Source organism: Macrobrachium nipponense, chromosome 16 (assembly GCF_015104395.2).
Source record: "Macrobrachium nipponense isolate FS-2020 chromosome 16, ASM1510439v2, whole genome shotgun sequence".
Taxonomy (NCBI): Eukaryota; Metazoa; Arthropoda; class Malacostraca; order Decapoda; family Palaemonidae; genus Macrobrachium; species Macrobrachium nipponense.
In genome coordinates this window covers 80,596,991-80,619,711 of record NC_087209.1, presented here as the reverse complement: position 1 = coordinate 80,619,711, position 22,721 = coordinate 80,596,991, and the positions used below count along the sequence as shown (strand labels likewise).

General features: G+C 42.0%; 1 pseudogene; it reads left to right on the top strand.

Moving 5' to 3' along the window:
• LOC135195481 (uncharacterized) overlaps positions 1–18,206 on the top strand; it is a 21,772-nt pseudogene extending 3,566 nt beyond the window's left edge.
• The last annotated feature ends 4,515 nt before the right edge of the window (positions 18,207–22,721 follow it).

Below are 22,721 nucleotides of genomic sequence, written 5' to 3'. Positions count from 1 at the left end.
TGTGGCTGATGAAACTGTAACAACCAAAGGAGTGGGTGTAAAAGAAAATACTTAAGTACCTTAGCCTAGTTTATTGTACACAAATTATGTAACATATGTACAATGAGTACAGGTTTTAGAAAGCAGACAAAGAAATTACAGTTATCACAATTATGTACAATAAACTCCAATAAGTTACACTTAAAGTCCTTTAAGTTCCAAAGCATCAATTGACAAAAGAAAATTTAAATCAGCAGCAATGCTATTAGTTACAATAAAACCAGCAGTAATAATAACAGTAATAATAACAAACAACACTTAAAGTCGACAACAGAATACAATGCAATAATGAAAGATGGCATTCAGTGCATAAAGAAAAGAGCCACCACATCTTGCTCATTACCAACAGATACTAGTAAACATACAAGAGCCATACACTTGCTCATTAACCACCAATACTAGTAAAAATACAAGAGCATACACTTGTTCATTATCAAACAATACTAGTAAAAATACACTGAAATCTGTAAGAACCACAATCCAAAATTCTCGAGGCCGACCATTGAACATCACCATGTTCAATGCGACAGCTTTGAAGCTGCCACAGAAGAATACTTCTTCTGAACAGAAGGCTATGGGTTAGCCACCACCTCGTCCTCAGGAACTGGATTGATGCCATCCTCAACGATCGACAACTGCTGCACCAAAATCCATCACCAGCAACCAGGTGATCCTCCGAAACTGCTGCTGCTGTGGTCTCAACAGAACATTGTCGAGAACCTGCCGATCTGCTTTCCAAAACCTGACTGACTCTTGTCACTCTCAACGTGCCAAAAGTAACCTAGTCTCCCGACTAAAAGAGAGGGCAATTAAAAAATTGAAACTAGGTTGTTTCAAACAACCTGACAGTATGTATGTATGTATGTATGTATGTATTCATGCGTGTATGTATGTGTGTGGTGATATCTGTAGTTTTTTTTATTTTTTTACTTTATCAAATACTTTGTAACTGTTCCTATAAAGAAACTTAATCAATTCACTGCGTTTAGAAGAAAAGGCATTTGCCGTGAGCGAATAAAACAACAACAGGTGAGGTTGGGTCAAAATTCTCCGCCTATCTAGCCGTCAGGCATGGCACAAGCAACTATATTTTGAACCCCTGCTGATTTAGGAATTAGGCCTCGTCTTTACCGTGATAAGAAGTTGTGTGCTTCCCACGCTTTTTCTGTAGGCCCCAAGAGAGCTTGATAATCACACCCAAACAATTATGATTCCCCCCACACCCACTTCCACCCAAACTTTCCTAATTTTCGTCAGCTAGTGCGCCACTCAATAATCAGAATGGCCGAGACGACCGTCGTTCATACCGTCACTCCATTCCTGACGAAGACATTCCGCTGCATATTTCAAGACAACGCTAATGAATCAACAGCTTCCTCGATAGAAGATAGTGAGCGCGACAAGAGCCTTGATAGCGATGAAGGTTCAGATACGGAAAACGATGACGAATCATCAACACCATCTCCATCAGATCATCCACCTCCAGCAGCAGCACTTCCCACAGACGCGTCTTTGCCTTGGTCATGGGTTCCTGGTGGGGGATCGCGTTTTCGGACACGAATTGTTTTGGAGCTCAACAAGGAAGTGGCATTGACGACAATAGCACACAATTGGACATATTTCATTATAATTTGATTTGGGAATGATGAACATTATTGTGGACGAAACAAATACTGTGCGTACAAACGTAATAAAAAAAATTGTATGCAGATTTTCAAGATTATGTCAGTGGAGAAAGACAAACGTGGCTGAAATGTATGTGTTTTTGGCTGTTTCGTTGCTTGTCTCGCAACAAAAAATTTTCGTTGAATGAATATTGGGCTAAAGATTCTGTTATTTTCGCCAATTTTCGGGAAGCTATTGTCTTCAAATGGATATGCTTTAATGTTGCGCATGCTGCATTTCAGTGATAACAGTGTGGATCCTGGAAATGACCCTTTGTTCAAGATTCGCAGTGTTTTTGACCGAATCAATATCAAAATGGAGTTATTTCATCCGTTCAAAAACGTCATTATCGATGAATCACTGATATTATTCAAAGGACGTTAATAATTTCGGAAGTACATTCCTTCCAAAAGACATAGCTTTCGAATCACTATGTTATGTGATTGCAAAACGGCCATGTTGATTGACATGATGGTATATACAGGTAAATCTAATGGACTTCAGGTTAATGATCCGGTTGGAAATCAGGTGCAGTGGTTCGAAAAATGCTGAAAAACTTGCTCAGGAAGGGTCACAATTTATACATGATAATTACCAATGGTATTCAAGCCCACATCTCGAAGATTTTCTCTATCAAAATAAAACTGGAGTGTGCGGGACTGTAAAAGGAACAAGAAAAGATATGCCCAAATTCTCAAAGCTTGCCAAAGGTGGAATACAATCATTTTGTGCCAATAATATTCTTGCCTTCAAGTGGCATGACAAGCGACATGTAACAATGCTCACAATGTTACATGAGAAGAAAATGGTTCACAGTGATAAAATTGGCCATAAAACAGGAAAGGTTATCATGAAACCAGATGCTGTATTGCCACAATGAAAATATGAGACTAGTTGATAAATGTGACATGCCAGTGTGCTTCTGTGGAATGTTTACGAAAGTCCAGGATGTGGTATATAAAACTTTTCTTTCACCTCTTGATATTTTTGTCCTGAATGCTCACAATTTATATTTAACCGAAACTTGATAGAAACCACCACTGACGGTTTTTCGTCCAAGTCTTATCAGACAAATCCTCGAGAGATATACAACGTCTGATGGAGTCTTCAATGGTGGGCGTAGGTCTGGTGAAGCTACAAACCCATGCGTCTTAACCGCCCGCCACTTCATATATGTCCTTCTACCCACAGAAACCTTGCTATGTTTGTCACCATAGCAAACGAACATCAAAAAAGAGAAAAGACACCTCATATTATTGTAAGGAATGTGACGTGCCCCTTTGTTTGACACTATGTTTCAAAGATTACCACACACTGGAAAGTTTCTAAATTCATCACTTGTAAAATACGTTATCTAACTGTATGTTTTAATACCATAAGGCAGCAAGGTTTATTTTTTCATAAAAAGTAAGAGGCTTCACCATCAATTTGGTAAAAGATGAAAACAGAAACGAGAAAGAAACTGAATACATGAGAGAGAGGGGGGGAAAAAAAGAGCCTAGCGTCAATCTTAAAATGACAGACTTTGGGGAGTTTGGGCAAGAACGGAGAAAAAAGCTAATAATGATAATATAAAAATAATAATACCTCACCACTGAATTGGCTAAGCCTCGTTGTCGGAGGTAATCAGATGAAATACTTTCTTCTCGTGTGTACTTTTATTACAAAAAATCTGATATATATGATATCACGAGTTTTAAGACACTCGGGTATTTTTTGCATTAGCAGATTTCAAAATATGATTTTTGTCATTAGGGATATAGGGAAAACTGACAAATATTCTTGTGAGGTACTGTACTAATAGCCGGAGGATTGGATAGTTTAAAGAAATTCTTAAATATTTAAAGAAAGCATGGCATGGAACCCAGTTATCAGAAAAATATTTATGCAAGAACTACTTATTCATGATAACAGTTTAATAGCAGGTTAAAGCATAAGCTCTATGAATAAGGGCAAAAATTTCAGTTGCAAAAAAAGACGCACTATAAAAATTTAAACCCAGACCAATAGTCTTTTTCCTAAAAACAGATGTGTTAAAATTATTATTGTGACTAGACATCAAAACAGCCTAGAGAATGATGATTAGTAAGTTTCCTCTCTCTCCCTCCCCTCATTTTGGGACCACCTTGACGTGGTGAGGGGGCTCCCGAACTTCAGGAATTTCTTCCTAGATTCGAACTTAGGAGTCCCATATAACATTACATATTATCGGTTTAATATATGTGGATTTTTCCATTTTTTCCGAATTTTTCCAAATCCAAATCTAATAAGAAGACATATCATAGCTTGGAGTGAAGTTTATATCCGAAGCCAAATAGCGAGACTGTGGTAGATCCATCATCTCTGCCACTATGTTCAGACCTGCTTTTTCAGGCGGAAGTATTCTATGAGGCTGGACCACGGATTCAAGGGGAGCCTGGTTCTAGGAATAGAACTCTCGGCATTCTGTCTGGTTTGCCCAAAACGCGATTAGGATGGGGATAATTGTATTATCGTAATACTCTGTCCTACCAAGCGGGTACTGCTTACACTGGGGCCATACTAATCATGTTATGCCATCCCATTTAGGGGTAGGGTAGGGATACGGACATTTGGGAGTCATTTCTCACTTCTGGTAGATGATTTAACTTCCTGAAAGCCATGATATCTTTCCAATTTATCTATTTACTTATATTTCTCTCTCTCTCTCTATCCGGCTCTCCTTAATTCTCCTCCTCTCCTTCATCTCTCTCTCTCTCTCTCTCGCCTCTCTCTTCTCGCTCTCTTCTTCTCTCCTCCTCTCCTCATCTCTCTCTCCTCTCTCTCTCTCTCTCCTATATTTCTATGATAAGTACACCTAAAGATTTTATTATCCCTGGGCCCCTTGAGGGACAAAATTCGGCACAGTTGATGACCATTGAATGTTTATTCCCGAATCTCCCTCAGTCAGTTCAAGATGATAATAATGCGGCAATGGAACATCCAGTTCCAAGTAAATTATCAGATCCAAAACACCCCATCAGTGTCCATAGAAATTCTAAAAAAATAAGATATAAATTAGAAGATTGAAACATTATGACAATGGAAACCATTCATTACAGAGAAAATAAACAAATCCAATATACATATAGCCCACAGCCCGCAGGGTCCAAAAAGACATAGAAATTATCTACTTAACCCAACACTGGTGCATTCTGATTATCTTTTTGGACCGGGTAACTGCTCGAGATTTCTAGTACTGAAAAATAGAAATAAAATATCGACAGCAATACTTGAAAACAATTTACTACTGAACGCATTTCCAGCACAATAAATGGAATGTCGATATATAAAAGAAAATGAATGGTTACTTCAAGTAACCACCAAAAAACAATCCACCCCTTTTTAAATTATATAACAGAAATAAATGTCACGAAATTATTAATAACAAGTCATGAAATATTTAATTATATACAGGGCTCAGTCATTTTACCCAACATTGAAGACTGACTACCCTCAAAAGACTTTGATACTTGACTGAAATTAAGATACAGTAATATCCATGACTTAAAAGTATACTTAATTCCAAGCAGGACTGATAAAAATAACAAATATTGCAAAAATAAACAAATATTGCAAAAATAAAAATTTACAGGCCAAGAACTCCACTTAAAACTTAATTTCTTGGACAAAATAGAGAAGTGTGTCCAAAACCAATCCAGTGTACTAAATATTCAAAGTGTGGACGCATACAAAAAAATGCCGTAATAGGCAATATGTGCAGTAGGCACATCAGACACCCATACCAATAATTGGAAATGTGAATCCCCAAAATGTATCAACTGTGGGACTATCCCAGCATGCTAAATCTAAAGGAGGGCTGACATTTGCATGATTTTGTGGCACGCATTGGCACGAACTCGGTCTTGCCAATGCGCCAACTAGTCGTAAAATTGTTCGGAAACTCGTCATGACTGCATCACTTGTCAGGACGAAAGTTTTGAAATATTAAAAATTTTGGCACAACAAATTTTTTGTGACCAGTTCGTTAACTATGCGCAAATTGTTCATGAACTTGTCACAGACAGTGTGGGGACGATGTGGGAGGATTCGCACTAGTGCGTGCCAGTGCGCGCCATGCCACGACATCCACGACCTGCCACCCATTGTTCACGAACTGTTCACGACTAGTTTGCGAGATGTTCACGTATTGGTGCGCATTGCAGCATGGACTCATGCATTCCCCGACCGGACACGGTCCAGGAACTTCCACATGCCCTTGATGGCATGAGCAGTTCATGACTCGTTCACATACTTCACGAACAATATGCGCATGGCCCGAGCAGTTCAAGACGTGGTCTTGACGAGTTTGCAAGTTATTCACGACTACTGCGCAACAGTGTCGCTCGCATCAGTGCGGAGGTTATAGATAGCCACTTCTCACCCTTCCACAACTTGCCAGCGAACATACAACATGCCAAAGAGGAAACAAATATGAGGAAGAGAAAAGCAGAGAAGGCCACAAGCCGACAAGCCAGAAAATATTAGGCCAGAGCCAGAGACCACTGAGAGAGATGAGTCCCTCCAGTCATCCATATCAAGTGTCGACGTCATCCCAGAGACACCGCAGGATCCACTTGACACCCAGAGACAGCCATCCAGTGAGGAAGAGGCTACCTGGTAGCAAAAGAAATGGGTCAAGGGGTTATACAAGAAGGAAACCCTGAGTACTGCTGGACAGATGAGGGGGAGAGGAGGTTGGCTGACCTCATCAAGGAATACCCCCAGCTGTATAACAAGAAGCATAAGGAGTGGCTCAAAACGTGGCGGCCAGAAACAGCCTGTGGAACCGAGTGGAGAGCAGCTGGATCACCCTGCCTCTGGTCCCCAATGCAAGAAGCACTAAGAGTGGGGGCTAAATATACCGTAACGTAATTTTACTTTTATCGTACCATATATATTAGCAAGATCCTATCTTAATGAACATTTTTAATAGTAACAGGCGTGAAATAGCGAAGCAACACTTTAGAAAGGACGATAGATATACATGTAAATATATCATATAGACTTAAAAACTAAACAAATATAGTTTAGGCTATAGTTTAAAGAATATACAGTTGTCAAAAGATATACTACTACTACTACTACTACTACTAGCAATAATAATAATGCTAGTAATAATGGTAATAATAGTTAATAGAAAAGCTAATAATTCAAATAGTTACTCATAGAAATAATATATAATAACCTATTCTTATTGCTGCTGCTGCTGCTACTTCAAATATATCCACAATATTATAATTACTTTCCTAAAGCATTATCATCATTATCATCATAATAATAATGATAAAGATGAAAATAAAAATAATGATAATAGCAATAATAGTGATAACAATGTTGGAAATATCAGTAAATATAATAATTTCTTATAAGAGCAGTAGTTTTTATAACTATTCCATTCTTTTCGAAACAAGAGTATTCAGATTTGGATTAATAAAATATGTTTTTTGCTAAGATACTGTATCTATTTGGAACGTGTAAGATATGTATAAAAAGGCAAAAATACAGAATATGAAATGCTGTTCAACAAGCTTCCTTTCATCCGTAACAAAAACACAGCTACGAAAATTTAGTTTGAAACAAATTAGCAAGAGAAGTAAAAAATTATCCATGAATAATTACTCATTATTTTCTAATTAAGTGAACGTTATTCTTGAAATATTTTATTTAAAAAAAAATCCCGACTATCATACCAAATTAATCTGTTACTAAATCAAATCTGAGGTACAGTACAGTACGGAATTTTGCTAATTTTCCGCACTCAAATTGCATCATACTGTAATTTAGTAAATTATCGTACCGTACCTTTCCGTACCATAATGCCGGCCTTGCTCAGAATACATTCACCAGGGGTGAATTTTTTCATATATTCACTATCTTCACAAGAAAACATGGTTGATTCATTTAGTTCATTATGGTGGGCTTTTTTAATTACTATAAACTAACGTTATGAATGTTTTTACCACAAAGTAATTACACAAGGGCTTGTGTCCTTACTCTTTACAGAGGTGACTTGGATTTGTCTTCACATGGCCCCAAAGAATAATGACCCTGGTGAAGGCACTAGTAAACAATCTGGGTAACCCTCAAAAGAAAAGGAGATATTTGTAGAAATACACCAAGTCTTGGGAAACAGAACAAGAATTTCATGGATGGCTTAAAGAAAGTTCAAAGGGGTCACTGTTTGCCTATTGTTCTGCATGTAACGTTCATCTTACATTAGGTGGAGGTAAACTCGACTTGAAAAAGCATGCTGTTAGGAAAAAACACGTTCAGAATTGTTCAATGTTAGCTAAGCAGCCATCTGTTCTTAGTTTGCCTTCAGTGTCAGGTAAGAAGAAATTAGATGATGCTGTCAAGGAAAGTGAAATTAGACTTGCCAATTTTATTTGTGAGCATGCCAGACCACATCAAAGCTTTATGTCCTGATTCAGGTATTGCTAAAAATTAAAATCTATTGTGAGAAATGTAACAGGAGAACACAGTTTTCAACTTCTGGTAGAGCACTTACAGAATGATGAGGTTAAAGATTGCTTTCTTTGGCCTAATTCCCTTGCAAATGCCAAGCAGTCTCACTGTATACTCTATAGTGAAGTTCTTAATGATCATGAAATTCCATACAAAGCTAACATAATTGGCTATACGTCTGATGGCGCCAATGTAATGCTAGGGACACAAAACTCATTATCTGTCATGCTCAAAAACGATATTCCAGGACTGTTTATCATGCGATGCATATGCCATTCTTTTGCACTTTGTGCATCCTATGCATGTTTAAAATAGGCTAGAGGGGAGGAGGACCTCGCACATGATGTGTATAGTTATTTCAATTGTAGCCCAAAATGTATGGGGGCTCTAAAGGAATTTCAGTTGTTTGTGAAAGTTGAGCTGCACAAGCTGCTCCATCCGAGGTTGCTAGAGCAATATGATGCACTTAAACTTTATTTCATAGGGACTGTCCTTGAAGAAAGACTTTTAGCCTGTGAAGGTATTCTAGATAAACTCAATAATCCCATAACTAGACTGTATCTCGAATTCTTGAATTATGTTTTGCCCATTTTCAACAATCTGAACAGCAAATGCAGTCAGAAAGCAGTCAGATTCACAAATTACATAGTTCTATATCTCACTGCTACCAAACAATCTTGAACTGTTATCTAAAAGAAGATAGCTTAAGAAAGATCACTTGGCAGTATTGCATTTGCTGATCCTCATAACTTTAAAAAAGCTAGAAAACATGTATCTTGGTGCTCAAGTTGGCAGGTCACTTTAGAGAGATCATGGAATAGAATCACGAAGTATTCAAGAATTTCAACAGCGTTGCTTGTCATTTTACATTGAAGCTGCCAGTCAAATATTGAAGAGATTTTCTTTCAACAACCCAGTCTTTCAAAACTTAGAAGCATTAAACCCTGCGATTGTGAAAAGTAAGGCAGTAACTTCTCTTGCACCTCTTATGGCAGCTTTCCCATCCTCATCCTTTCTCACTGAGAACATGGTGCAAGGCATTGATGATGAGTGGATGTCACTGCTAAGCTCAGAGATATTGACTAGTTCTAGTGATGAAATGGCAGTTACATTCTGGATAAAAGTAAGAGATGCAAAGCCTGGGAATGGAGACCCCCTTTTCCTCTTTTATCGACTTCATGTTAAACTTGTTGTGTCTCCCACACTCTAGTGCAACGGTTGAAAGAGTATTTTCGGCCGTGAATAGGCTAAAAACTAAATTACGGAATAGGTTACCCACAGAAACCATCAATGGAGTGTTGCACACAAAAAAGATTTCTGAGTAATAGCAAGTGTTATAATCCACCAATAGATAAGTCATTGCTAGCTAAATTTAAAAGCAGCATGTATAAGAAGGGCATTACTAAGGATACAGAGGATAGTGATGAGGATTAGTATGGTAATTTCCCAACAACATATCTCCCAGTCTTAGTGTGGTAATTATGAGTACAATAGGTGAACTAATATTTTTGTTTTACTAATAACTTGCCAAGTACCTATATCATTAAGGGGTACAACCCAGAATTGTTCATAAGCTTTAATTATGGCATAAAAATGATATTGTTAGTATACAATAAAGTTTTGTACATACTTACCCGGCAGATATATACTTAGCTTATGTCTCTGACGTCCCGACAGAATTCAAAACTCGCGGCACACGCTACAGGTAGGTCAGGTGATCACCCTCTCCCGCCGCTGGGGTGTCGGGAATAGGAACCATTCCCGTTTTCAGACCAGATTTTTCTCTTACGCCTATCTCCTGAGGGGAGGATGGGTTGGGCCATTCATCGTATATATCTGCCGGGTAAGTATGTACAAAACTTTATTGTATACTAACAATATCATTTTTGTACATGCAAACTTCCCCGGCAGATATATACTTAGCTGATTGACACCCTTGGTGGGCGGGTAAGAGATAGTTACTCAATATAAATAACAATAAAAACAGGGAAACAACATCTGTTGTAGGTCATAAATATAAACTTATTAAAACCTTGGGGGTTCCCTACCTTATTGGGCAGAAGACTTCATGATTACTGTTCTATTGAGTCTGCTTGCCTGAAGAGTTTCAGTGGGATGAGACCTGACACTGATAGCTCTTCTGGATCGTGTCAATGGGGGCGAGCCCGCTTACTTGACAGAGCCTTGTCTTGGATCATACCAATGGGGGCTGGTCACACTTACATGGTAGAAGCCTTCACCTTTGTCGTATCAACGGGGACTAACCCTCTTACATGACAGAGCCTAGGTCAAATCACTAACAAGGAGCACGAAAAACCAATCCCGACCACCTGACCACACTACATTTGTTAACACTACGATTTGAAAGGAGCATTCCCAAGACTCCTTCCAATCGACCATAAAAACACAACACCAAAAAACGTTTAAAAATACTAACTTAACTAACTATAAAGGATTAGGTTCAGCTCCTTGCCCCAGCAACGAATCCGCAGACACGAACGGTCCGAGAGAGAAGCACTTGTCATAAGTGACTCGCACGTCTCTTAAGTAATTTGATGCAAAAACCAAATTGCACCTCCAATAGGTGGATTCGACAAGAGTCTGTATCGACATATTCCTATGATACGCTAAAGAGGTAGCTACAGCTCTGACCTTATGTGCTTTGACTCTTAGAATGCCTTAAATGTTCCTCTTCACAGGAAGCATGCGCTTCTTTGATAACGTCTTTAATAAAATACGCTTGAGCATTCTTAGAAATCATCCTCTTAGGATTTCTTACGGAACACCAAAGGCTATCTACATTTCCACCAAGTAGCTTCTTCCTCTCTAGGTAGAACTTGAGGATCCTGACTGGGCACAATGTCCTCTCTAAGTCTCTCCCTACCAAAGAGGACAGTCCCTTAATCTCAAAAGTCCTTGGCCATGGTTTAGAAGGATTTTCGTTCTTTGCTAAAAACAGGGGATTAAAGGAGCATACTGCAGAATCTTCCTTAAAGCCCACAGTTCCTCCTAAAGCCTGAAGTTCACTACTCTCTTAGCAGAGGCTAGTTCAAAGAGAAAGAGAGACTTCTAGTCAAGTCTCTGAATGAGGAATTTTGAGGAGGTTCGAATTTCTCGGACATTAAATATCTAAGGACCACATCCAGGTTCCAACTAGGTGGTATAGTCTTGGCCTTCGAGGTTTCAAAGGACCTTAACAAGTCATGCAGATCCTTGTCTTCCGAGATATTAAGGCCTCTATGTCTAAAAAAACAGATGAGAGCATGCTTTTATATCCCCTTATTGTGGTAACGGCCAGATTGCATTTCTCCCTCAAATAAAGGAGAAAATCCGCTATTTCATTTACAGAGGTACTGGAAGAGGATACTTTCTGGGACTTGGCCCATCTTCGGAACACCTCCCACTTCGACTGGTACACGCGAAGAGTTGAAGGTTCTTCTGGCTCTAGCAATTGCCTTTGCAGCCTTGCGTGAAAACCCCCTCGCTCTGACGAGTCCTTCGACAGTCTGAAGGCAGTCAGACTGAGAGCGGGGAGGTTTTGTGGTATCTGTCGAAGTGGGGCTGTCTGAGAAGATCCTTCCGCAGTGGAATGGGCCCCTCGGGAAATACTATCATCCATTCCAGTACCTCTGTGTACCATTCTTGGGCTGGCCAGAATGGGGCGATGAGGGTCAGTTTGGTTCCCTCCGTCGAAACGAACTTCCTTACCACCTCTCCTATTATACTTGAAAGGAGGAAAAGCGTACCCGTCGATCCCCTTCCAATCCAGAAGGAGACCGTCCACTGCAACTGCCTTTGGATCTGAAATCGGAGAGCAGTAGTTCTCCAACCTCGCATTCCAATTCGTTGCGAACAGGTCGATAATTGGGTCTTCCCCCAGAGGTCCCAAATCTCGTCGCACACTTCTGAATGCAGAGTCCATTCCGTAGAAAGGACCTGATCTCTTCTGCTCAGAAGATCTGCTCTCACGTTCTTCTCACCCCCTGGATGAACCTGGTTAGAAGAGTTTATTCGCCGTTCCTCGGTCCAAAGAAGAAGCTCCTTTGCTTTCTCGAACAGGGAGAAGGAGTGAGTCCCTCCCTGTTTCCTTATATAGGCTAGAGCTGTCGTGTTGTCCGAATTCACTTGCAACACGGAACCCAATACTTGAGGTTCGAAGTGAACGAGAGCTAGATGGACTGCTGCCAGTTCCTTCTTGTTGATATGCCAGGACACCCTGTTCCCCATTCCAGGCGCCTGACACTTCTCTCGAGCCTAGAGTCGCTCCCCATCCTTTTTCCGAGGCGTCTGTGAATAACACTAGGCGAGGGCTCAACAACTGAAGGGAGAGCCCTTGATTCAATCTGTTTGGCTCTAACCACCAACTGAGGTCCTTTTTTATGCTCGTTCGAGAGCTGAAAGGAGTCCGAAAGCTCTTGGTGCTTCTGATCCCATTTTCTCTCTGAGGAAGAATTGTAGGGGTCTTAAGTGTAGCCTCCCTAGAGAAACGAACTGTTCCAACGAGGAAAGGGTCCCCAGAAGACTCATCCATTCCCTCGCGGAACATTGTTCTTTCTCTAGGAAGGTCGTCACTTTCTGTAAACATCTCTCCTGTCGTTCCTTTGATGGATACACACGAAAACCCAGAGAATCCATCAGAATCCCAACCCAGAAAGACAATGCTTGCTGGGGATTCATCTGGGACTTCCGAGGTTAGTAACAGTCCCACAAGGACTGAACTAGATCAGTGTTAATTTCACGTCTCCAGACAACGATCTTTTGATTGGGCCCTGATCAGCCAATCGTCGAGATACAACGAGATTCTTACTCCTTCAATATGAGCCAATGAGCGACATTCCTCATAAGACCCGTGAACACCTGAGGGGCCGTGGCAAGACCGAAGCATAGGGCTCGAAATTGAAAAACTTTGCCCTGTACCATGAATCTTAGTACCTCCTGGACGAGGGATGGATAGGTACTGAAAATAGGCATCCTGAAGGTCCAGGGACACCATCCAATCCCTGGACGAAGCGCTGCAAGAACGTGAGGAAGTCGTCTCCATCGTGAACTTCGTTTTTACAACGAAGCAATTCAGGGCACTTACGTCCAGGGACTGGTCTCCACTGTTCCTGATGCTTTTGGTACAAGAAAAAGACGGTTGTAAGAACCCTGGAGATTGAAGGTCTTGAACCCTTTCTATCGCCTCTTTGTCCATCATTTCTTCTACTAGTTGAAGCAGGGCCTGTTCTTTAAAGAATCTCGGATCTTGCCTGTTAACATCCCTTGGAGTTGTTGTTAAGGGAGGCTTCTCCCTGAAGGGGATATAAGGTATCCTCTCTCGAGGATAGAGAGGGACCATTTGTTGTCCGCCCCTCTCTGAGCCAAGCCCACTTTCCGCAAACTTCAGCAGTCTGGCTCCTACTGTAGTCTGGAGGACTACTTTTTCATTGTGGTTTAGGGAAGGGCTTACGTGCTGATCTTTCCTCTCTTAACCGGTCTCCTACTCCTAAGAGAGGGTCTAGCCGTCGTTCTCCCTCGAAAGGGTTGCTGAAAAGCAGGCTTCTCTCTTTTAGCCAAGGTACTGCTGGTTTTAGTCTTTTCGCCGACTGCGCAAGCAGTATCCTGAGTAGCCTTTCCGGATAACGACTTAGATATATCTCTCACTGTCTCTTGTGGAAACAGGTGACTAGACAGGGGCGAATAAAGCAGAGAGGATCTCTGTAGAGGAGACACCGATTTCGTCAAAAAAGAACTGAAGACAGATCTCTTTTTAAGGACTGCCGATCCAAAGAGAGAAGCCACCTCCGTAGATCCATCCATCAAGGCCTTATCCAGGCAAGAAAGTACACTTGTTAAAACTTCCATCGAAACAAAGTCTGGATCCTGTGCTCTCTTAGCAAGAGCTCCCAAGGCCCAATCCATAAAATTAAAGACCTCAAGTGTGCGAAATAGACCCTTAAGTAAATGGTCCATTTCGCACATTCCCCATGAGGCCTTTGCCGAATGAAGAGCGCGTCTTCTAGACGCATCCACTAACGCTGAAAAAATCAGCATCAGCTGAAGAAGGGAGGCCCAATCCCATTGGCTCTTTCGTGTCATACCATACACCTGGCTTACCTGCCAACTTCGAAGGAGGGCAGGAAAAACCGTCTTGACCGACTTCTTTTTTAGAGAGGAGCCAGTTCTCCAAGCTCTTGATGGCTTTCTTCATCGAAAGGGTTGGATTCATTTTCACGAACGAAGAGGACTTGGAAAGCTTAGTGCTTGAAAGCAGTGATCCCGGCGAACGGAGGATCTGCAGGACGAAGAGAGTCACCGAACTCTTGAAGAAGCAGCGCTGCCAGTCTCTTGTAATCGGAGACGACCGCATCTACAGGAAGTTCCTCCTCAGATACCTCTTCAAAGGTAGCATTAGGAGAAGAATGCCTCTTCGGAGAAGGAGTCCTAGAAGGAGAAGCGCTCTTTTCCTTCGAAGGAAGTTTGGTAGAGGCAGGAGGTTCTTGCTGCTTGAGAGGGGAAGAGCTCGCATCTTTACAGGTAACTCTATAAGGAGTAGGGCGAGAATCCCGTAACAGGCTCTTTTCAGGCTCTTGGCGCCTGTGAGGAGAGGCGCTAGCGTTCCATCGGTAGCGTCTATCAGGCGCTACACGCCTTGGGGTAGAAAAACGTCTGCTCTCATCCTGGCTCCTGCCAGGAGAGGGGTTTACTTCCTTCCGAATGTTCTCGTAAGAAGGCAAACTCGTAACTCCTAAGGAAAGCCTAACAGGAGTAGAGCGTAGAGAACCCATCCTGCTCTTTTCAGGCTCCTGGCGTCTGCGAGGAGAGGCGCTAGCGTCCCGTTCTGGGCGTCTGGAAGGAGTAAAACGCCTGTTTGAAGAATACCTTCTAACATCACGATGGCGCCTGCTAGGCGAGGCGCTAAAATCTCTCCGAGAACGTCTGGGGGGCGAGACTACTTCTTCTCTCTCTCTCTGAGTCCCCGTGAATAACGGAGATTATCTTGTTCCTTAAGACAAACGCCTATAAGGAGAAGAACATTCTTTACTCCTACGAAAGGATCGACTATCCTTGTCAGGAGAGGGGCTTGCGCCCTTATTCGGGCGTCTAGACGAATGTGGGATCCTACTAGAAGAAGCTCTTCTGGTCGGAGTAGTAGATCGTTCTCGAAAGGGAGAGGCGTATCGTAACGGCCTTGTTGGGGAGTAGCGCCTTCCAGTAGAGAGGCGCCTACCAGAGTCCGAACGCCGACTTGGCGACCGTCTCTTAAGAGAGCTCTTTACTGGAAGAGAGACGTCCTTCCTGCGAGAAGGCTCCTTAGACAGCGAGCCTACTAACTTAGGATAGCTGCTCCTGCAGTCCTACCAAGACTTCTTTGTAGAAGTACGAATTCCTTCCGGAGAAGAAACAGGAGACTTCATCGCTCTCTTCTTCTGAGCGGGAGAATACTCCGGAAAAGGCTCTGGACTGGAGTCTAATGCGTCTCCTGCAGGCGCCTTCCAGGCTCTCTTCAGAGGGCGCGACTTAGACGCGGAGCTCCATCCGCGTCTTGGAGAAGTAGAATCCGAGTCGGACAAACACTTCCTAAGGACGCTTTGTCTATAGCTGTCCAAGGCAGCCTGGGACGAGCCTACAGGGCCTGCCGAAGGGACGCCTGACCGTTGGGAATAATACTCTACATCCCCCTTGCGGCTTTCGACATTCCTCCTCCCTTGGTCATGGGAGTCTGAAAGAGGTCCTAGGCCTAGGAGGCAATGCGGAGTCGGTCAGACGCTACCACTGGGGTGTACACTGTACACTTCACTGCACACTTCACTCTTACCTTCCACCTTTCTCGTAATTGCCTTTGCAATTTACGGATCAACGCTTCCATTGCAGCTTTCTCCGATCGAGACGAATCTACGATTTTCGCTGCGGGGGGAAAAGGAGCTGAAACTTGCCGTTAGCAGAAGGAGAAATTACATTAGAAATAGAAAGATTGTCCTGATCCAAAGAGCAGGACCTACTTGAACTTTTAGCAGCTTTCCCTAATTCTATCTTTCTCCAACTTATTTACATACACAGTCAAACTCTTCCATTGAACTTCAGTCAAACTCAAACATTCGTCACATGTGTTACTAACTGAGCATTCATTTCCCCTACATTTAACACAAAATAGTGTGAGGGTCCACCGCCGCTTTCGGCAGTCCTCACCTTACATCCTTCTTTCACACAAACCCTAAAACGAGTTTCAGGCACAACATCAGCCATAATGAAGAATCCTAAGCAAATCCAAATAACGGTCCAAATCAGCGTATACCAAAGCCAAAGAAAGAATACTTCACCAAACAATCCTTAGCAAAGCAAGCAGAATTCCGTGCAGGAGGAACTAACAACGATGTGTGTCAGCACCGGCGACAGAAAAAATCTGGTCTGAAAACGGGAATGGTTCCTCCTATTCCCGCCACCCCGCGGCGGGAGGAGGGTGATCACCTGACCTACCTGTAGCGTGTGCCGCGAGTTTTGAATTCTGTCGGGACGTCAGAGACATAAGCTAAGTATATATCTGCCGGGAAGTTGCATGTGACAAAATTTTGTTTTCATTAGTGTCATTCTTTGTAGGCAAGAAAATTTTGCATTGTCATTATTAATCTCTAAAATTATGGTAGTGTGTTTCCATATAGAGGGGACTAATATTGATATTATTTATGCAAATTTAAGCATCAAACATAATTCTACAAAATTACGTTAAAGCCTGTCTGTACAGGTAAAAGGATCAATTTTATGCTAATTTTTTTTTTTTTTAGTTATGCAATATCAGTAACTTCGAATATTTGTATTAGAAAGCAAATAAAGTACATATGAGTAACCTACAGAAATTTCATTCAAATCTACCAAGAAAAAAATTAACAAAATCTACAGAAATTTTGCCAAGGACATCTGGCAACACGTGAGTGGGGCAGGCCAGCCCGAGAGGAGTGCCCATGACGACAAAATCATGGAGACCTGGAGTTTCTTGGCACAGCACATCATCTGGGAAAAGACAGTCCCCAGTGAGCAGTTGGCCATCACCGAGTCAGCCACAGTGACGAGCAGCGACAATGAGGATGATTAATCCAGTCTATGGGGTCCCAGAAACAGGCATCTACTATCCACAGGGAAAGGCAAAGGCTAGGGGAGGGGAAGCAGTCCAGGCCCCCCCCCCCCCCCAACAACAGAGACAGCCACCAAAACCGCCGTCACTACCACCACATCAGGGTTCACCCACACTGACTCAGTGAGACTGTCAGGCAGGTGAGAATCCTAATGTCACTAGTTGTAGATTGTATTCCAGTTTGTTCCATTTCTCTTGACATGACATGTGCAATATGTTGCAATCAAATGCTGTACTAACTGGTGGCAATGTCTGTATGTTTCAGATCCTCTACAAAGCAGACTCCCTGGGCTCCAGCCACTCCTACACTGGGCCACCAGAAGATCGTCCATGATTTTGCGTGGTGGCCCAGAAGATCGTCCATGATTTTGCGTGCCTGGGCACATGCATGGCATCCCGGAGGAATCCTGGCATGAGTTCCAGATCGACTGCCTCAACCTGGTCCACCATTACAGGCAGCGGCACCCACTCTTCCAGCAGTATCACCAACAACCACCTATGATCTGGCAAGACCTAAAGCAGCAAGCAACCCTGGCAGTCCCTTCAGCAGCAGAAGTTCTGGCATCCCCCTCAACTGGCCACCTGGCAGGCACCACCACAGCAGTAGCATCAGCATCAGCAGCAACCTCCCAGCAAGTCAGCCAGCACCTCAATCCTTGTTGCCGCCCCAGTCACCACAGGCCTCCCAGTCTTCAGGCCAGTCATACTGGACCCGGACCACTGCGTGGGAACCACGGATGCTACCTGCCCCGTCAGCGACTCCAGTCCAGTTGCCTTCACCAACACCAGTTTATTGTTGCCGTCAGTCATCTCAAAGACACCTGTGACATCATTCAGCTTCAGGGTCGATAGACAGCAGCCTAGAGGGGATTTCACCCTCAACCCTCTTCACCTCCAAGGACCTTGACACCCCGCAAGTCCACCGTGTATCCCCAGGCAGCGGTCCCAGCATCAGCAAGGACACTGAGTGAGACACTGAAAGTGTGGTTTGTTGTTTTCATGTTAATAAATTTGACTATTTTAATTTGACTATTTTAAAACACTTGTTTTCATTTTCACATCAAAATAAAGTTAGCCACAATTAAAAGAAAAAAAAAAGAAAAAAATCAAAGAAAAATAATCGAAAAAGTTTTTATTTCAATAGTGGTACAAGTATGGATGCAGCTCATGGGGCTACCTTTCTTTCTTGCCAAGGGACAGCACCAGCAAAGGACATGTAGTAATGTGACAGGTAGTCTCGCTGATCCTTCGCCTCCCTCGCTGAATGGTGGCCGGATAGAGGCATCAGCCCCTGCAGGTGCTGGTCGAGTCTCCATCCACCAAGGATCAGATCACGTGTGTCCCAATCTTCACGGTCCACTTCTGGAATTGCGTGTGGGTATCTGATGAGGATGAGGTTTTGTAGGACACAGGCACACATGGTGATCAGGTTGATGTTGTCGGGGTGCTGCTCCATTGTTGCCAAGAAGCAACAGAACCGGTGAGACAAGATTCTAAAGGCATTCGCCACATGATAGGTACAAGAACCTGTAGCTGTATATGAATTCTCGCTGGACCTGTGATCGATGGGAGAATGGTTTCTTCATCAAGGTTCGGAGTGCAAAGGCATCATCCCCTACGAAGTGATAGGGCACTGGCTTATCATCATTAGATAGCGGTTCTGGTTGAGCCACTCCAGCTCTGTGGTCTTCTACAGCATCATGCAGGGACAGTTACTACATGTTCCTCCATCCAACACACCACCCTCTGCCCCAGCATCCATACACAGGAACTTGTAGCCAGCATCTGCCACTGCCATCAGTACAATGCAGCAGAAGCCCTTGTAGTTATAGTAGTAAGAACAAGCATTGGGTGGCTTCTTCATGGTGATGTGCTTGCCATCTACAGCCCCCAGACAGTTGTGGTAGTTCTATCTGGAGCTGAACTTGGCAGCAACTTCCTTCCACATCTCTTCAGTTTTGGAGCAGCGGAGCACTTCATCCTTGTAGACCGCGATGATGGCTTGACACACCTTGGGTATAAACTTGCAGATGGTACTTGCTTCAACCCTGAAGCTGAACTGCAGACTTGGATAGGAATTTACAGCAGCTAGGAAGCAGAGGGTGGCAGCCAGCTTGAGTCCAACTTGAAGCAGTTCCCTCATGAAGGCGGGGGGTTACTTAGAACAGGTAAGGTGTGATTCTGAGGTAATTCTTGTAGCCCCTTTGCTCTTCCTTGTGGAGTTCTGTCAGTAGCCTGTCATACTGTCTGAACTCCTGTCTTCCTGGCTCCACCCATTCCCTGACCCACACTTTCCTTGGTGTCCTTCTTCGAAGTGGGGTTGCCTTTTCTTCATCTTCTGCCTCTTGCAGCCTTTTGTGCTGCTCTTCTCTGCAATGATGATGTCTCTGGCATTCAGCATATTGTCTCTTCCACAGGCAATCCAAAAATGACGCCAGGGGTGGGGAGGACCCCTTTTTATAGGGCGTGCCCAAATCGCCACAACTGCCTCCAAATTGCGCAAACTCATCGGGCCAATGCTAGAAGTGCGTAAACTTTGCGCTAACAATGCGTAAATACGTTGTGCCAGTTCGTGTCAATGTGGGCACTATTGGGCGGCCATTCGTAACCTATGCATGAACAGTGAAGTCGTGGTGAACAGTGCAGGAGCCTCCCTGTGCATGCCACAAAATCGTGCAAGTGTCAGCCTTGCTTAAGGAATACACCTTTATCAATACAGGTACCTAACCGAAATTAAAGTTTACGGGCGCCACAATCCCCAAAGGGGCCCTAGACTTGTAAACTATGCCTTGACAGTGCCACAGCCACATATTTGCCCTAATATGTAATAAAGTTTTAATGTGGAATTTCATTTGTCTAATCACTTACTATGGTCTGCATGGTACTTCCACAAATTTTTAATGTCAGATTCAATGAGATTACTGGTAAATCTTGGCTTAGTATGAGAGAGAGAGAGAGAGAGTCACCTTTTTCATGCTGCTAACGTTTCCTCCACCTCTATTTATCATATCTTCTAGTTAAATAAGTTAAAAAAACAAAAAAGAATAATAAAAGTATTGTTAGTAACGTTATAATCGTTGCTTAAACGCTACAGCCACAAACCTCTGAATGAAAGCAATTGTTTTGCTACAACAACCGAACCTGATAACCACGGTCTAGGTATATTAAGACTAACGACGTGCAGTCTACCTGGCTCGCAGTAGGGGGCATGATGTCACGCAAAAGACAAAAGAAAAGTTTTCCTTGTGAGCCAGGTATATAGGCATGTTTTGTCATTAATGAAAACAAACATTAACTGAAGAAGAAAGGCTAGCCGTATATCATTTACTGAAATGGACATCGCAAAGTACAGGAATTATGATAAAAATATATTGGATTACATAAACCTTATTGAAAAGTTCAGCTTATCACACTGAGGGGTCTGACTGCTAAATGGAGACAACCCATCTTTTATGATTTTGACAAATCATGCGTCCATGAGATGGCGATAGGAATGACTGGAAGTAGAAAATGCACGGTACCCTGTAATTGCATATGCTCTTGATCTAGTGCCAAAAACTCATAGATTGCAGAAAGCTTTTGGAACAGACCTAATGAAATTATTCAAGTTGCAATAAAAAAACGTTAAAAACTGAACAACTTCAGAGTTTAAAATACGCTGAGCCTATTGAATATTTACGTGAGAGGGGGCTGTTAGAAAGAAGCATCTGAAGGTTACTGTGGAATTTATTTCTATGATAAATGACTAGTTTGATCTCATGAATTCATCGTGCATGATTGGAGATGTAAAATCAAGGAATGCTTATGGAACTGACTTAGATAACCAGAAAACTCTTTAATGTAAAATGATCAATGTACTGACAAAAAATGAGAGTATGTAACGAAAGATCAAGTACACATTACAATTTTCAAAAGGGCGTGATCTGTATTGAATTACTCATGAGTGGGTCTATGTGAGACGTTAATCAAAAACTATAATGTAGAATATAAATTAACATAATTGAGTCAGGACCCACTAGAATATTTTTTGGGCGTTGCAGACAGATGAGTGGACCGCATGATCACCCAGGTGCCTGTTAACTATAGAAAGCTACTTCTTGGTAAGAATGTTGCACTAATCAGGGATAAAAAAAAAACTAAATAAAAAGAATGAAAATAACGGCTGCTTATCTGCTGAGTTGGTGTCCATCAAATTTATCAAGCAAAGCCAAATTTGCATAACCAGTAACATATAAAATACAGACGCATCTAGATTTTTAAGAACAACAATACAGACACCACACCAGAGGATATGGCCAATTTTTCAGCTTATCCAAATGATTCTTTTTTCAGCTTATCCAAATAATTCTAAGTCAATATCTGATTACAGTTGAAGAAGAATCTTTTCAATATATACATATGTGGCTATTTTGATAAAAAAAAACAATTCAGTGCGGTATCCTCATTTAGGCCAAAAGATGACTGCCACTCAGTGACAAAAGTTCTGAATCAATAAATTAAACAAGAGTCAACTCTACATGGAGTCTGAAAATTTTTTTACGATTACGCTTTATGAGATGTATCCAATTCCATTCACGCATAAGAATGCTTGCCTGTGAAATGAAATCAACAGGTTTGATCTTCCAAACGAAGTAATTTAATTCTTTGCTTAATTTTGTCTCTCTTAGGATGAGATACCTAAACAAGAAAACTGAGATGGAGTACAAGTTGTAAATCATGCAATAAAATCATTTAAAGAAAATCATTTTAAAAATTTAGATGATTAATTTTTTTTTCTTGACTTATTTCATGAAAAATATGTTTCTACTGAATAAATTGTTGTTGCTGTTTTGGGGAATTTGATGTTTAACTTCCGTTTTGTGAAAAAATAAGGAAAAAAAAGAAACTGGCAACCAACATGGGAAATATATAGTAACACTCGTTCTTTCACATGACATCACACACAGGACGCTCTTTATTTTGATAAAGAACTCGGCAGACCTAATATACCTAGTCCGTGATAATAACTAAGGTCTAGAGAGTATAGGTCATCTTGTCAACGCTGACCCCAAAAAAGCCTCTTCTGCGCGGGTTTAGAGCATGACATCAACTCAACCTCGCTTTAGACTACGACAAGGAAGGTAATTTATTAATCCAATGGACAACAGCAGAAATATACATGTTAGCAGATGCTCCACACCTAGTTAAGCTTTTTGGAAACAACTCTCTTGACCATGGATTCATATTGCCGGATGGTATGTAGTACGTACGCTCACAATGGTCCAGTTAGAGTTAATAGAGAGGAGTAAAGTGATCTTCGGACAGCTCATAAACTTTCCGAAAAACATATCAATGTTATTATAGGTATGCAATGAATGGAAGTTAAACTTATCGTGCTACTGCTGTCCAAAAGTACCTATAAATCTATTGATCACTGCAGCAA